The following is a 13,087-nucleotide window of genomic DNA, read 5'->3' as shown; positions in this document are numbered from 1 at the left end:
TCTCAATTGAGTTTGGTGCAAAGGCAGTGAGAATGGTAAGTAACACTAGAACTATTGGTTGTAAGAGTGGAAGCAGTCGAGTACTTCGGCGAACATGGGCTCCATGCCTTGTCAGGTTTATATGACGTAATTATATATAGATTATCCAGAGTAATTTAGCTGGTTGGAAGTTTTCATCAAGTCTTTGGTCACCTGGGACTATAAGACGATTAAGTGTCATTCGAGGATAACGAGTTTAGGAGTAAAAACACGGTTCTAGGCTAAAAACTAGTGATGGTAAAGTTTCTACAGGCACAGTAAATCATGGACGATACGTTTCTTGTCAAATCAGCATAGAATCCCTCGAAGTAAGTATTATGAAATTGTAACAAGAATACTGAAAATAAAGACGAAATGAGTTTCTCAGAACACGGACTGTTGTAGATACTTGTGATGTATTTTCGCAGCTCTTATATTACTAACAAAAATCCGCCTGGCGCAAGTTGTCGTTCTAAACCGAACTTGGCTCAATTTATCCTGCTCACCAAGGAGGGATTGAGTTATAAAATAATGTCAAACAGGAGAGCAGGCAACTTCGATGGTAGTGCCGAATAGATTTTATGCAAGCTGGTAGCTTTGTTTTTAGTGAGCACCAGAAGCATTTGTAATTACGAGATATTGCCCAAAAAAAAAACGATCAATGCTGTCAGATATTTCGACGGAACAAAGTGCTTCCGGAATCTATGCGGTGGTCGACATTGCTTACTCTTGGTGAACATAAACTGCAATCACGTCGTCAAAACAAGTTATTTCATTTTAATTTTACACTAGGTCAATCACTTCCCGCTTGCATCGGCCAAGCACTTTTTCATTAATTTGAGAAATCCGACGGCTGGTTTAATTGTATGCCTTCTGAGAAGGTCCTCCAAATAGAGCTTTGCGCCTCTGGGCTTATTCAGCTTGTTAACACAACAAGAACTTTTGTGTCGACCGTAAACGCATCACAGAACGTACTATATAGTAGAAGTCACAGCAAACTAGTGCTTTCTACATTTGGACGACTGTATCATTGACTCTAGTTCTAACCTGCTGAAGAGAGCAAGTTGTTGTCGTCTATTTCGTCACAATCATGCGCAGACGTGCAATCAGTGCCAGACATAACGCTGGCCCTTTCAGAAGCGATTTATTTATTGGTTGTTGTCACCGCTGTTGCTAGCGAAACTATGAACAGAAGGAGTACAGCAACGCAGGAGCCTCGTATTATCCCACCGATATCTTTTTCAAATGTTTGCCTTGAATGTTCTGGATACCAAGGCCTAATGGAGAAATGCGAAACGTCCTGATTAAGAAATCTACACTGGCAAAAGTTCTAAGATGGTAGCTGCACTCAGAAGGCTCGCGCGTAGTGCGCTCACTAGGTAAAGTTAGGCCACGAAGTCACAGGGTATTTAACAGGTAAGACAACAGATACACCATCTGCTGCTTTCGCAATATCCAGCAATCAACAACTCAATGGAGGACGTAAAATGCTCCGGCTGGTAAAAAACAAAAAATTGTGGCGCCCTATGGCGATACACGACTTGAATGTTACAATGGTAGGAAGTTAAGAAAAATGAGAAAAAGCCCTATAGCTGACAACTAGGTAGAATGTTTTCAAAATAAGCGGAGTAGCAAACCTAGATTTTTATTCAGACTAAGAGGTCCGACAAAAGCGAGCCGGAGGGAGGGCAAAAAGGTTACAATGTTACATCATTTTAGCACGCAGTGTCTTCGGGCTATGGGTCAATCTAAGGAGGAACATTTAATAGAGCAAGTTCCAATGTTATTAGGACTTTTAATTTGAAATCAATATTAATGCAAACGATAAAAAAAAATGTCACGTAAACGTCCGTCAGCAATCGGAATGATATTCCTTATAAAACAAGTTATTAGATATGTTACGAATATCACCTATAGATGATTATGAGAAAAAAGGGCCCGTTTCTCAGAAGAAAGCCCAACTCCCAGATATCAGCACTCGAAATTGCGAATCAAATAATTGTACCAAAAATCTAGGAGCAAATCACACATATAAGGATTTTATTCTGTCGACGTTCTCACTATCCTTAGACTCTGTAGCGAAAGCAGTACATCACAAGGTCACATAATATGCTTAAATGCGGGCTGAAGACTATTGAGAGTACTGATATTCGATGCGGTACCTTCTGGTTCGTTGTCATTTTTCCCTCTCGACACCTGTCAATCTAACGGCGAGCCGACTGACCAATTGGCTCATACTGGCAATTTAGCTTCCGTTTTTTTCTTGCTCGTCTACGATATTGATCTCGTTGAAGCGCCCTCGAATGTCAACAACGCTGGTTCAGAGCCATCCTCTCACTCGTCTCGCACAAGTCAAACTGGTGTCATTCAACATGTACAATATCCCTTTGTTGAATCTCCATTGTCAGTGGAACCAACCACAACTGGGGTAGAAGGACACCTATAGGCTCTAGATTGTCGTTGCCACATTATGTTTGCCATATTATGAGCAAGAACATGCTACGTGTAAAGAGGTCTCATGCTATCGAGGCATTCTGTTGCCTATCGAGCGGTGTGGAGGATTTAAAGCTCATTCTATAAAAATGATCCATTTTACGGAGGCTGCAAACTTGAGAGACTGGAGTGGCAAGCAACGATGCCTTGAATGATGACGAATAGAATGATATAGGTATTTTCAATGCGTGAAGGTAGGCGCAAGCAATGAATTATGTTCGCGTGTGTCTTCTGTGCGTGTCTGTGTGGTGACGTGGCTACGTGTCTAGGCGAGTGCAGAATAAAGAGCAGGGTCAGATCATAGGTCGGACCAACGATTGGACCTAACACAAGAGCATCTGCAACAACAATAATTACCTAATGGATAGACCTTGAATCGTGGCGTCCTCTGCCACTTCCATTACGTACTGCTCCCCTTGTTGCCAGCAAGCAAAAGAAAGTGGAATCATAATATATCATGGAGGCACAAGATCGGCAAACATCTATAGACCAGACTTCTGTTTGTCACCTGCTGCGACTCAACGCCTCTCTTTCGCGTGCTGCCCTTCACAACTACCCCCACTTGCTGAATGGCTCAAATCTTCTCCGCCTCTTTTACATGCATCTGACAGAAACGTTTTCCCTGCTCAAACTCACCCACGTGCTATATGGACCGTTCCAATAATTAAATGGCAATTTTTTTCTTTAGCGAGAGGAACCTACTCTTTTTCCTTTTCCTTCTCTGTTCACTGACGCGAAAAGCCACAGCGCCATCGGCACCCTCGTATAACTTCGTTGCAACGACCGGCTTCGGCGGCAGTTCTGTTTTGAAATGCAGAATCTAAGGGCCACCAAAACAGTATCTTCAACACGACTACCGCCATAAAGTGGCGGTATGACGGGGTTGGAGCTATGAACATGTAGGTAAAAGCGGTTTGGCGTCTCGTTGCTCTTTCAAGTTGGTGATTGTCGTTGTCACCGTTTCTGTCCCCCTATGAGCTAGCGAACGGTCTACGGCCGGACAACCTGGCAGCGCCCAGTCAACGACGACGACAGACGGGCAACCGCAGCAGAATCGTACTGGAAATTGTGATGTATGTGTTCATTTTCCCTCTACGTTTTTTTATTCAGCACGACAGCTTGGCGTTGGCTTGATTCGGTTCCGTTTCGAAGCAACGGTAGGCCAGAAGCAGACAGGCGAGCTGACCTTTCCGGTCTAGATCCTACCCTAACCAGCAAGAAACCTGGCTATTCAGAAAATCTCACCTTATATAGCCGAGCAGAGTTGAATCGACCCAAGTCGAAACAGAATATTTGAAGCCGAAGCAGAGGACGAGGTTCATTCATTTCAACCTCAACAGTTGTTGGTGGCTGCACATTTGCATTGGTTTGCCAGTAGAAAAAAAACTGACGAAGGTTTTTATGGGAAAACAAGGCCTTAGATTTCATATTTCAATGATGGTAGCCGTTACCTTTGTCGCTGGTGTTATGCTATAGACATCGCTCCCTTTTCTAGTAGCTAGAAAAGGTATACTTTGGTCAAAAACGTCAGATACATAATATCTGCGTGTATTTATTTTATTTCCTGTATCTGAAGTATAACACAATGAGGTTAGTTATTTACAAGTCAGGACAGTCGTTTTAAGGGTCACCCGGAGTGCCGAGATTAGAGTCACCAAGCGAAACAGCATCTGTTACTGTAGAACGTTCGCTTAAAATATAAAGGCAGCTTGCTGATGTGTAGAAGAATATCTGTTCCGAAACACTAGCCGCCGATACTGATCCGGAAATACTATTAGTTCTTGAGCTGTGTAAGATTGGAGATGGTTACTCATGTTCCAGAAAGCAGGTAGACGTCTTATGTACACCATCGTTTTTCAGCAATCCAACTTATGTTATGCAGTTTCTAAAGCACGTTCAAAAAGCCTAAAACACAGGGCTCAGTAAGCACGTGCTAGTATACACTACTTAACTATTGTGAATTCCATAAAACCTCACCAGTCAGTCATCCTATAGCATACAAAATGATCACCGTTTGCGAACGGGATACGTTTGTCTTTCAATTCATATGCTCACCAGTATCGTGTAGTCGCCTACTTCATACTTTCTGTTGCTTACTAGCTACAAAATTATATATGCAGGTATACAATTTTCTGCTGGAAACAGCTGGAGAAAGGCCTAAATTCGGTCCTATTCAACTTCCTTGTGACGTGGAACGTCTAACTCTTAAAATAGGACCACTGACGTCGCAAGGTTAGGGAGCTGAGTGGGAATGACAACGGCAAAAGAGGTCGGAATCAAATCTATTCATCGTTATTCCAAGCTTAGCGCTGGTACGTCCAATCTCGCGGCGCCCACTTTGGTGTCCATATGTTCCGCAGTCCTCGTTTTATTTTTTTTTTTTTTAGGCTTTTGACAGCCAACAGCCTTCAACTCGATTTGGTTGATTTTTTACGTCCTTTACAATGTTGAAGCAGACCGCTTGTGGAAATAGTAGTGTCCTGTTGCTGCTAAGATGAGAGTTAGGTGCACTTGCAGCAGTGGCTATAATGTTAGTGACAATAAAGTGGCGCTAAGCAGCTCCACCAGCAGTAGTCGCATTGGCTCGCGTAGTAAGCATTTCGACATGCAAAATGATGTCTCGTCTAACTGCATTACCATTGCCTGGCCACTTCTTTTCCCCGTTACCCCCGCCTCCTCCTTTTCTGCCTAACAATTTTAAAACGCGCCACGTTTTAAGGATGCTTTAGCCGCCACCGAAAGTGTTCCCCTTTTTCGAAGTCTTCGCATGTTATCCCTTCCTGTAACATGGACCGTCCCGACTACCGGCTCTGCTTTATTTCGGCGACCACTCCCGCCATCAACCCCATCTCATTGCTAGCGCCAGTAGGCACAAACGCCATCTGAACCGAGTGCTGCGCCAGTAACTCCGCATCTTACCGTAGAAAAGACTGGAGTCATATTTGCACCACTTATGCGCCGTACATGTATGCGCACACAAGCGGGAAGACAGACAGAATACGCATATACTTGCATATAAATATACGCGCACATTATTTGTATACGGACATTTGAGCGAGCCCTTGGACGCTGGCGAAAGGCAGTGGCAGGGCCGGTGCACCCACCAACACGGATGCCCCCGATGGCCGCCGACCGAATCCAGGCTTTTTTTACACACATAGTCATATATATCTAATAGTATTGATACTGCTACTATGAATACCTGGTACTGATGCTATCACTTTCTCGATATTTGCTCTCATTTTTCAATTAGTCGAGATAGAACCATATTTTTTGTGTAGCTCGGTTAGCGTGCAGTATTGTGTACGATACGGGGTTAGCCTTGCACAACGAAATTCTGCCACCAATCCTAATAGAGGTTACGTCAGCAATATGTTAGACGTTAGATAGATTTTAGCTGCGCGCCCGTTAACCAGATCCATGGTTAACTCTGTGGTCCATCGTCGAAAAAGGACAGTAGCGGATAAGACCGAGACTGAAGGAAAGGTTCCGGAACATGTCGCGTAGGAACTTCGTCTGTAAACTCGGGTCGTCTACCCCGCCTTACTGCGAATACGAAGACTGGCGTATGTTGCCGCTGCTATTCCTGCGCGTATCATGCACATACGCATACGTATCTAACGCGAATATAAGCAGGCAGATGGGGAATGAAGGATGTGCACGCATTGGGTCAGAAAGAGAAAAAGATAAATACAAGAGAGAGAGAGAGAGAGAGAGAGAGAGACATAGTTGCTAGTGCCTCGTTGTCAAGCGCAACTCTCAACGACTAACGCAATTTGAGCATCCTTGCTTCGACATAGTCTGACAGTTCCTGCTGAAGCCGGATTGACTATAGTATCGCACTGGGAAAGGTCGACGGCAGCAGCCCATTTCGTTGTCGCCATTCAAGTTTCTTGTTCCTTCAGTTTCTCTGTTTCTCAACGTTATCTAAAGGCAACGAAAGGCGAGTGATCGGGCGAGTAACCAGCCGCCGCCTCGACTAGCGTGGCTGGCCTTTTCGAAAATCCCATTGTGTCCATCCGATCTCGCGAGAAAGACCTGCCGCGTCGTGCTGACCCCCGTTGCTTTGCTCTGTATCCGAGCTAAAGCCACAGACAGCTGCTGGCATGCCAGCCAACCAGAGTGGCCGCGTCGCTGGACGAAGTGTCCACGCTGCCTCTGTTCCACTTCGACGATGGTCGACTTGGACAGATTCAGCAGCTTAACGGCGGCGAGCGACTCAGAAGGTCGGTAGCTTCTTGGCTTGGCAGGGGTCTACCTCACCCGCCCGGGCGGACACGCTCCGCAGAACTGCCGTCCTGTCAGATGCAATTTGCAAACGGATCCTCTTCTGCTGCCAAGTGCAACCCACCACCTACAAACGTGCCCTCTTTTTTTCTGACTTTAGTCGATCGGTTGGACGTCTGAGCGGCCTAAACCCTTTCCAAAGTTACAGCTGCTGCAATCGTGCATTTCTACTATTGAGACAGCAGAAGCTATCCACTCAGCCTTACTACACTGCTGACCGTTGGGCCTTGGTGTTCTCAAGAGGGCTAAGGATCAGAGCTTATGGAACGAACGAAATAGAAAAAGGCAACCAAATCTAGACAACTTTTGAAAAACCGACTTCTCGCGCTAGCAAAAAGCATTTCACCCAGACTACTACACAATGGCATACTGGGCATGTACAGTGGTAACCATGTTGCTCAGCGGTATGCCATTTAGAAAATAAATATAAACAGTGGTAGGCAAAAGTAGTCGTGCAGGTTACTTAGAGGTCTAACCGATCGTGCTTATTTTAATGAAAAAACGTCATAGCAGTATAAACTAAATGCATCGCGGCCAGCGTAGCTTTAACCGGTTTCTCCAGTAGAGATAAATGCAAACGGCGCACATTCGCCATACGCCGTTGCTGTTTACTTGCCAGCAAAACTAAAAACCGACCGCCTACGACCATTTACCACAAGCACGCCTTTGGATAAAGGAAGCAGAGGAGCGCAGGATGAAAGACACGCAAAAGGCGTGTCTTTCATCCTGCGCTGCCTTCTGTCCTACTAACTACATTCTGTAGGGCTTTCGACGCCGGTGTCACCGTGCTGCACTATCCATTGGCGTCCAACATCGCCAAGCATCAGAGGCGTCCTCTACAAACTGTCTGTTGCTTAGAGATTTCATATGGCCGATAGAGTCGCCGACTATATGCGCCTGTAATGTACGTTGCAGCTAAAAGTAGCAGCGCGGCGTTCATGCATTTAGGGCAAACAGGATGATGCTATCGCTGAGAGCCAGGCAAAATGCGGGCAGAAGCCATGCGCCAATCGCCCCTAGATGCAGTTGCGAAGCGACCCACTGCACCAATGCTGCTGTAGCTCAATGTGCGTCTATGTGTCTGCTCTCCTGTGGCCAAATGCGATGATACTACAAAGCAATTGTTCGACGAGGACGAACGGCAGTGGCCGCGACAAACACAGCGTCAACAACTACGGCGGCATACAAAGCAAAGACAATAGCCTACAATGTATGGCTTTTCGACAAACCACCATTGGTACCTCCCTTTCTTTCCCTGGGGGTCAACGCCACTTGCTGCTATACCACAGAATCCATCACCCCCCAGTGAGGGAAGCAAAGCAATCTCAATACATTGAGGTCGATGCGTATGCAGCCATGTTCGGCCTGCGCACGTGGCGCGCTCTTCGACCAAAAGTCTGTGCCAGCCACCCCCTCGCCTGAATATGTATTATAGGCTAGTAGCAGGCACAAATGATAACAAATAGCAGTGATATACTCTGTCTGTCTTTCTTTCTCGCTTTCTGTCACTACATCACTGTACGAAGTGAATCTCAGCAGTTATACAGCAGCATCTATGACGAGCGACTATACTCTCTAATACGCTTCGCTCAGGCCCGAGCCCTGTATTGCTGGGCACGCAGACTTTGCCAGCCGTCCTAACTCTCCGATACACACTTCGATTACTTGACAATAGAGTGCCGTAGATGAAAAGGGCCGACCCAGCATGCAAATGTCGGACCATTCTGAACTTATGTCAGGGGCGGGATTCAGAGCTGTTTTCTGCACCAACGCTGCTATGACGGCAATTCAGCTAGTGCTAGTGCTATTGCTCATATCGGAAGGGCTGAAAGCGCCACTAGATAAAGGCACAGCTCGGAGGGCGGAGGATCGCGTAGCCGTTTTCTCTCTAATGAGTGGTGGGCACACAACGCCGGTCACGCTATTGAATAATATCGGCCTAGGGCAACACTGAAAACGGCGATTGCGATGGTGGACGACAGGATTCATTTTGGTTGAATTGTATCTGAGTCGAATAGACCATAAGATGAATTCTTCCTTACAATACAATACCATTATACAATGATATAAGTAAGAATGGATTGTGAGCTCTACAAAGACACACATAAGGCAGTTCGCAGGTAATCCGATTCAGAACATGAATAAGTAAAAAAAAACAAAACTGAGCTATGCATTAACATTCTGAAGGTTGAAAATGATGAAACCCTCCTTTCAACGCAGGCGAACTCCTTCTCGCGTTATGTTCCCGCTCACTCTGGGTCTGAATCTGGATCTTAACCTAGACAAAGGGGTCTACTTTCAAACGAGTTATCGTTACTATGAAAAGTGCAACGGCTTTATTATAGAATCGTGGTCGGCAGAGGCTTGTCTACCTTTCTCGAGCAGTGGTTGATAGCGTTCCCAGCAGATCAACCACTATTTCTTGTCATTTTTTAGATTCCCCTTTGAAATGAAAAGCATTAGGTCAGGAAAGGATGTTTGAAGAGGCCTTGAAGTGTGTACTCAATTAGTATGGAACTTTCCCTCGGATGCAACGGATATCACTAGGTAGAATATGTTGCCTTAACAAGAATACTTCTACCTGGGAGGATCAAGCCTACACTCGACTAAATATGCTTCAAGGGACTTTGATGTCGTGCGCAAATTCGTTACGTGGCGGCAGAGCTTGTGGAAAAGTTGTGTTGATGTAGAACAGGGTGGCCAACGAATGGCTCGCTGGCCCCGGATGTAAAAAGTATATCTTTTGGAAACTCCTTAAATAGCCCACTGCGCAGACCTGAAAGTAAGCAAACGACCTCCGCGCTCCGATCTGGGTGACCTTGATGCTTAGTCTTGTAAAAACAATTTTAACCGCACTTCAAGTTTTTCCATATTAGCGAAAAATCCGTAGTTCCCATTTCCGTTTAAATTCGTAAAGTTGCGAAATTCTTCCGTTTCGCAGTCTCTTCTCTCTAGTTTTTCAATTCATCCGCCGTACACGAACTATAGTTACTTTCAGCTGCTGCTTGTACGGGTCGCGCACTCGTCAACCCATGCAGCTGGTGGAACGAGCTCTTTGATGCTTTCTATCTTGATAAAGCAGCAACGTCCCTGGCAAGATTGCCTGCTACGGCTCTAACTGACTCGCTTGCTATATCCAAGATAAATTCGTCTTCGTTAATTAAATTCACAAATGCAACAGTAACGAGCGGTGATGTACGTTAGCCGAATTCACATCCGCATCTTTGACCGGCCCGGCTTTCCGTACTTCCTGGGAATATTATAGTTAGCCATAACTGTTTTAGATTTAGGCGTCAGGTGCGGCCAGGTCGGCCTAAGCACCAGTACGATTGAGAAAGAAAAACGGCAAAAGTAGAAAACTTGCGTCAAAGTTCTTCAAGTATTTGGGAGAAAAGGCGAATGGACTTCGACGATGATATCAGAATCCGGTGGAACCTGGCTCTGGATCTCGGAGTTTTGTCGGATGCGGTTTACGATGTCTGCAAGCTACAGGCACTATTGCGCTCCCAAAACTGACAACTTACCGCTTATCCATAAGCCGATAGCTAAAGTGGGAGCGGACTGCAAGAGATTTTGCACAAAATTTGTTGAACGGCGACAGAGTGTGCTAGTCCTAGTAGCAGTAATAATAGTAACTATGTGTCGCGGGTTGGAATAACGACCTATAAGGAAAGCTGCTGCAGCAGATAGGGACGCTTGGTGATCGGTCCGACCGCGTGAGACTAATAGAAGAGCCGCCTCACGATAGACAGCAGTAGAAATCGCCTTGCCTTCTGGCAACAAGACTGCCACTAACCCGTTCTGGCCACTCGTTCCACGAGATAGAGTTTTATGCCTAAGGATATGAAGGAAATTTATACCTAAGCGATTTTACGATACCAGCCGTGCCAGATGGCTATTTCCTCCCGTAGCTTTTCAGTACTACCAACCATGCCGGAATAAAGATATGAGTAACAGAATAGCTAAGGGTACCGTAAACCAACCGTTTTCTGTCTGCTACGATTGAGATGTTTGTATATCGTGTATTTCATAAAGACTCAACCATTATTGCTACTAGTTTTTTTCGCTGTACAGATAGACAAATAGTCGTATGTAGGACTAACACGGAAAATATGCTTGATCCAGTTAGCTGCCTTTCGAGTTGATCGACAGATTAGTAATCATTGCATTTGGATGCGATCCAACTCGGTGTTACAGGACTGCATCTATTACAGGTTACAAGACCTCTAATTGTGAGGGTTGTTTTCTTGGAAGCGACTACGGCAATTGTTGAATACTATAAGACGCAGTATGAGCTTGCCTCCACTGGTTGGAGGAGAGCGCCATCCAGAGTCACCTATTAACTATTTACGATTGATCAATTTCCAGTCCACCGAGTAATTGCTGTTCAATAGGAAATACCATGAGGCTGGATATATCGCCTATAAGGCGGTAGGATAACGAGCCAATCCTATTTTGCCTGGCCAAACTGCGTCCTAACTCCAAATTCACATTGGCTAAACTGTCCAAAATGGTGGTATCGTTGAACGAACGAACTCTTAAGTGTGAAGGCGTTCGCTTCCTTTCCTTCGCCACAATAGAACGTTGGTAGATCGATGCTGCGTTGAAGCTGCGTTTGAAACGTGCTTTCCATCCAGAATGCTGTCAGCTTGAAGAGCATCTCCTGCTTCCCTACCTTCTTCGTACGCTGAACGTTCTCGCCAAACCATTTCTGGATATGTTTCCTGAGGTGCCCACAAGCTAACTGTACATTATACTTACTCTCTTGAGGGAGACGTGCTTTTGATGACTAGCCGTTCGCAGACGCCAAGCGAAGCGTCAAAAAATACGACAAATCTGCAGCCACAGCTTGCTGGCAGTAGTACAGCCGAAGTGTGCCATGTATAATACAAACATTCACATATTGAGGCAAATCTGTTTAGACGGCAAACTTACCTTTGGTAAATAAGAGGCTCTTCGGGTCATTCCATCATAATTCACTGAAAAGTGAGACAAATGATAATAGAAATTTTGTTATATTTCAATATTAATTGTATTCGACAGTAGAAAGCAAAATTTAAATTTCATGCATTTTTTTGACCTACTGGTAGTTTTATGGGCCTTGATATACCAATTCAAAGAGCAACTTAATGTTTTTGCGGCTACACATACCGTAAGCTATTTGAAGGTTTGCAAAAAAGTAAATGTTTGATCTGTCACTACTAGATATTCGATGAGGAGTGCCTTTATGCCATTTATATATAGACGTCTATTACTTATGCAAATTGTGGATTTTATTTTTCAAAATGTCGGTACGTTGATTTACGTAGCATATTCGACGAAACCAAGATTCTCGTAGACAATTCTACTGGGCTGCGTTTTTTTGGTTATAAAATCGCTAAAATGCCGTCGTGTAAACGTCATTGAAGTCAATGATCTCAGTAAACACGCTGAGAGCCAATTGAATAGCGATCTTCTAGTTAAGAATGGCATAACCGACCATGCAAAACATTGAATACGCATCCATATAGTATCCCACGATCGTCACAAACATATCCAGACCAAATAAGAGCCCATACGTTTTTCTGCTGCAATACTTCGGCATGAATTTTTCATTTAACATGACGAAGCACTCAGAGGCCACTTCTACGAACTAAATGTTAGCGTTCGCTTATTATCGTCTCTTAGAGGACCACTCAGACAGAGATAAAAAGTACTCTCCATTTTAGTAGAAAGTATTCAAGTTAAGCAGGAAGAAATTACTTAGACTGTCGCTTAGATTTCTGCGATTTCTGTTTAAATTCGTAGCTACTGTACATACTGCTGGAAGTGCTAGTACGAAGTTCCATCTTTTACTTAACTTTATTGTTAGAGTTCTTGTTGCTAGATAATTGCCTCAGCTGGAGTTTCTGAGAGTCGCATCGTCAGCAAATGCACTTCCACTCATCTGCTGTCTCTATCTCTGCCTCAGGGTGTTCTCCTCTTCTCCTTGTTCTTGTGGGCCCGCGAAACAGTTCAACGTGACCACAATTTAGCGACGAGTAGTGAAAGAACAAGATGCCAAATCTATCCCTTGCCTAAGTCGGCTGATGTTGTTGCTGCTGGGAAGTCGTCGTTCGGTAATGCTTACGATCTAAAAGCGCATCTTGGAGGAGCTTACTAACTAGACTGATACGAAGGACTGAAGCGGATAGTCGTCTTCGACGCGTTCTGGCCCTTTTTTGGACCGACACGGAGGGCTGATAGCCATTCTAAGCTTTCTCCACAATTGAGAACACTGCTAGACTATATATATATATATATATAAATA

At 44.7% G+C, this 13,087-nt stretch overlaps 1 protein-coding gene across 5 annotated transcripts in view; it reads right to left on the bottom strand.

Moving 5' to 3' along the window:
* The window catches only part of LOC111243309 (fat-like cadherin-related tumor suppressor homolog), a 420,575-nt gene that overhangs the window by 95,914 nt on the left and 311,574 nt on the right, over window positions 1-13,087 (bottom strand). For all 5 annotated transcript variants that reach the window (XM_022788656.2, XM_086978170.1, XM_086978169.1 and 2 more), the window contains one exon: window positions 11,734-11,777. The gene's annotated coding sequence lies outside the window, so the exon portion shown is untranslated. The remainder of the gene's footprint in view (window positions 1-11,733; window positions 11,778-13,087) is intronic.

Source organism: Varroa destructor, unplaced genomic scaffold, assembly GCF_002443255.2.
Source record: "Varroa destructor unplaced genomic scaffold, Vdes_3.0 BEIS01000001.1, whole genome shotgun sequence".
NCBI classification, from domain to species: Eukaryota; Metazoa; Arthropoda; class Arachnida; order Mesostigmata; family Varroidae; genus Varroa; species Varroa destructor.
The sequence above is the reverse complement of the archived record's forward strand: the minus strand, read 5'-3'. Positions and strand labels throughout refer to the sequence as shown.